Source organism: Olea europaea, unplaced genomic scaffold (genome assembly GCF_002742605.1).
Source record: "Olea europaea var. sylvestris unplaced genomic scaffold, O_europaea_v1 scaffold618, whole genome shotgun sequence".
Lineage (NCBI taxonomy): Eukaryota > Viridiplantae > Streptophyta > Magnoliopsida > Lamiales > Oleaceae > Olea > Olea europaea.
The window spans coordinates 337,746-343,076 of NW_019264534.1; positions in this window are offsets into that span (position 1 = coordinate 337,746).

Sequence of the window (5,331 nt, forward strand, 5' to 3'; positions counted from 1 at the left end):
GGTAAAGACATCCACACATCCTTAGTGACTTTTTAGGGTCCACCAAGGAAGGTCGATGGGGGTTAAGGTTTCCCCAACCATATTTATTTCATAAAGATCAAGAATACACGGAAGGAGGGGGGCATGAACCTGACCTCCAAAAAGCAGTGATGCAACAAATGAATATAATAAATGAAAGCAATAAGTGAGGAAGTACTACTTCCCTATACAATAAAGAAAAGTCTAAATTACGAGCCTCTGAAACTGGGCAATCCATGTCTGTCGATCCGCACTATCGCCCTAATATGTCGAGGCAGTTCTAGTGGTCCATACTCTAGATAGCGCCGATGATTCCAGCCTTCTGTAGCAAGAGAATCAGCAACCTGGTTGCCTTCTCTGTAGATGTGTGAAACCGTGTCTCTATCGAAGTAGATGAGGTCTCTGATCTGTCTAAGAATACCCTGAATCAACCATGGTCCTCCACCTTTGGTAATGCAGTGAATAGCCAATGTTGAATCTGCCTCGAGCCAGAAAGCTGAAATCCCAAGTCCTCTGGCCAATAGAAGCCCATCTAGTATGGCTCTGAGTTCAGCCTCCAAAATGAAACATGGGCCATACGATGCTGAGAATGCCTTGATACAGTATCCTGCGTGGTCCCTAATGATGCCTCCACCACTTGCAAATCCATCTTTGACGCATCCATCAGTGTTGATCTTGTAAGATCCAACTGGTGGAGTGCGCCAAACAACCATAATAGGTGGTGGTGGGAGAGTGAGGTGCGGAGTGTGTGCGGACACTCCACTCGCAACAGAGTGTTCGCATGCTTCCGCACAACGTGTGGAGTGTCCGCACCACACGTTGCACATTTTATTTTATTTATTTATTAGACTAAATGCATTAATTGTAATTAATGGTTTTTTTTGAAAAATTTGTAGATAACAATGGAACACTCCGCACAACAATTTCAACTTCTCGAACAATATCTACTGCAGGGGGAGTATTAGGATTGTTGAGTCAAATCATGGAGTTGCAAGAGTATTCTGATTGTAAGAGGTGGATCCTATACTATTTTTGTTTGTGTGTGTTATGAATTGCTTTATGTTCAAGCATTAAATGTTGTTCCATTTCTATAGAAAAAATAGGTGTTGGGAAAAATTTATTTACCTTCTTATGTGCCAATGCCATTAATTCACCGCCTTGACCATTAATTAACTGCCTTGATGGACACATGTATAATTGCAGACTAGGTATAGATATGGCTAAGAAATGCTAATACACACTCACCAAGCATAATTTATGAATGTACCATCCAAAATTCATTTTTCTGACTCAACACTTACTTATTATGTATTATGTCAACTCTAGCACATTTATCTTGTCAAAGCATAAATGCAGCTATTTGTTTAATGATGTATACGAGAGAAATGATGTGAATTATTATATATTTAACTAGTATACAATTTTTGTTTGGAAGGAAAAAATTCACATTCACTTTTTATAACCTCAAGCATATTTTGTTACTGTAAAAATATTTTGCAATAATTTTCTTTATATCATGGAAATATTACTAGATATTCCTTCGAAAACTTTCCTAGAAACTAAAATTCATACGCTAATAAAACTATAATAAATACAAAATTCGTGCAAAGCATTTTTTTTTTACAATAGAGAGTTTGGAGAACATCGTATTATTATTACTATTATTATTTTTACAATAGAGAGTTTGTCCAAACTCTCCCGTTTGGAGAGTCAAACTCTCCAAAGTCTCCGAAGAGTTTGGAAAACATCGTAATTTTTTTTAACCATAAACTCATTTTGAAAATGGTGGAAGCCAAACTCTCCATAGAATTTGGAGAACATTCTAATTTTTTCCTTTTATTTTCTTTTACAATAAACTCTATTTTGAAATTGGTGTGGAAGGCGAGGCCATTCTTACCCATTTTGCTTAGGGGAGTAGTGGAAATGGGATGCCATGATGAATATTTTTGAGAATTTGAAAAGAAGAGGACATCAAAGTGGTGCAATTTATGCCGTTTTGGTCGATATTTATGGCATTATCGAAAATTCCAAAATGCTGAAGATTACATAACCACATTATGAAACTTGCAATTCCGTCAAATTTAAATTGCACACTTAGGGTACGTACACTGGCTAAGAAGATAGAAATCAAGAGTTCATTTTTACATTATTACTTGATCACAGTTAAGTTAGGTTGAGTTTGAGTTATGACAACTCATCATAAATTGTAGTAAGTCAATCAACTTCTACGAGATGGGGTGATTTATCCTGGTTGCTAGAATCAGATTTTGGTTTGACATACAATGTGATACATGGGGACGAGTTAACAAATTTGAACAGCGGAATAATACTTGGCCAAAGTGGAATTTTTACTATAAGGAAATAATCTACAGAGATCAGAATGTTTCAAAGGATGGCGTTTGAAAGTCAAGAATATAGTTTAGATTTCTTTAATAATTCCCAAAGCTACTAGAAAAGTTAATGTAGACATTTAGCTTTGGTGGATTCTTGTAATTAAGTTTCAGTGAAGTGACATAAAAAATAGAGCTGAATAAAAAAGAAAGATGTCAAGTGTTGATGAATACTTATTTTATCCCCCTATGCGCACAGACGCAGAGCTGATCCGCTAGGTTCAGGGGCGATAGCCTATTCTATTACTGGCAAACAGTTCCCAAATAAGATTAGGTTGGGAAAGATTAGTTCCTTATTCGTGAGCTACCATTCAACTGTGACTTTCATAATGTGGAGATATTAATGCGCTCAAGCTTACTAAGCAAACATATATATACCGTATATATCAATTTTTGCAATTACAAATACCGAGAATGCAGTATACCATACATTCACTTACCAAATCGAATGTCAGAAAAAAATTCCAGATTCTTATTTTTTCAACATAAGTATAAAATAAATATTAAAATATATGAAGGACAAAATATAAAACGCAGATTTATAATTTTGCTCAATCTTCAAAATTTTCAATATTGAATTATACAAAATTTAGAAATCTAATCTTCACATTCAACTCAATCATATCAACATTATCAAAGATTACAGGCAAAATAGTTTGTATAGCCTCGTATATTTTTTATTCAAACATGAAATATACAAGCATATTTTTTTTTCTAGATGACACAATACCGTTACAATTATAAAAATAATTTGCAATCCTTTTCTTATAATATGGAAATATTTCTAGATATTACTTCAAAAACTTCCAAAAAACTAAAATTTATACGCTAATAAAAATACGATAAATACAAAATTCGTACAACGCACGTGACAGTGACTAGTAATAGGAAAATGAAGAAATGGCATGCAAAGTGCCACTTGTAATCCACCACTAAACCCTTTTGCTATCAAGTCCTCCAAACTTCATATGATATATTATTAAGTCATCTAACTTTTAATAATTAATAAGTATTTCCCCAAATTTAAATTTTATCCATCTTAAACCTTCAAATGTTGTCAATTTGTAAAATAAACCCCCAAAAATAATTTAGTCAATTCAAATCCCACTAAAATGATTTACTTCATTTAAGTTCTTATTTGACTTTGACTTTGATCAGTCAAACATTTGACTTCGAATAAATAATATTGACCTTTGACTAGTATGAAATGGGGTGTAACAATCTTACCTCCCTTAAAGAATTCGTCCTCGAAATTCATTCGGCTAGGATTCAAACTAATAAATATGTAGCCCACAATTTTAATCTACCATAATGCCTAATCTTGAATGATTTCTCCAATCCACCGTAATAACTTATTTTCCAACTTTTGTCTCAATAACTAGGTATCTCAGTTCCCATTAAATAGCAACCCATGCCTTGACGACATATTTTCTAAATTCATACTTATATTCTCCGGTATTCTATTAAAAGAAATTGCACAATGTACTTTAGTTATGTAACTCCCTATATCAGCCAAAGGTAGATACTCGAACTCCATATAAATCACTATCTTATCCATATATAGTTTAGTAATGTATCTCATGAACTGACTATATTATTTAAAAATAATCCTGTAACTTTTGTCGATTTATCATCAATGATCTAAATACTATCTTGTCTCCATTCTATGTATTTGGAAACCCCAAATGAAATAAAATTTAAGGGTAACCACTTCCCCTCTAAATTCACAATATCTACAAGATTTCAATCGTTCATGATTTTCTAAAATTTCAGTTATACCCAACAATAATTGAAATAGCTCAAAATGGCATTCTTTTCCTTTAATTCTATATCACCCAAGAATAATATATACACAACTTCAAGTTCAACTCTCTTGAATAAAAATATACCTTAAACTCCTGTAAGCGATAAGTATTGTTCTCTCCCACCATGTGATAACACCACAATTCTTAAACTCAACCCCAATATAAACAATTATAAATCATGTTTTAATCACGCCCCTTCAATAATCTATCGTATAATCCATAATTCATCATTTTACTTCAAAACACATTCTAAACCTTAACATAATCCATTATCATAAATCAAATCCTCATCAACTTTTGATAAAAGAGTAAATGTTTCCTTAGAATTTAATCTGATAGCAACACTTTTTTACCTCCTTAAATTTACACACATTTTGGTGCTCTTTCTTTCTATGAAGAAACAATTATAACAATTAATCCATAATAATTCTATACTTTTATTCCATAAAGAGGCCATCAGCCTATCACCAATGCATAAGCTTTCTTGTATATCGCACAAAGACCTTCAATTAAGACCATAACCTAAAGATACCTATCCACAATTGAATAAAATTTACATGATGATCATCTTAGACTTTAAGCTATCCAATATATCATCCATATGTTCCATAACGTGTAAATTTCAAGAAAAATAGAATACTTTATTCATGAAATCTAAAAATACAATCGAAAATAACTCAAAATTTACATCACTAAAACTTTATTAAATTCACCTTAACTTCAAAATTTGGCTCAAAGCTTCCAATTTGTATATAAGATAACATAATAATCCAACAAATGGTCATGGCAAAACCAATTAACTTAATAACCCAAATACATCATCTCATTATTTCGCTATGGGACAACCATAACATTCATTTACTTGTTATTCACTATATCATGTTATGATCATGTAACCTTATCATTTATCGTCATATCGTAGGACCTAAAACATTTAATTTTGTCAGTTTTTCCTTAACATCACTAAATAATAACCCTCATATTTATCCCGTGAAACTTTCATACATCAATATATCATCAAGATTTCATATGTTAATTTTCCAAACTCAATAAATTCCAACTCTACCATTCCCCACAACCTTTTTTTTTTTTTTTTTTTTTTTTTTTTTTTCCATAAA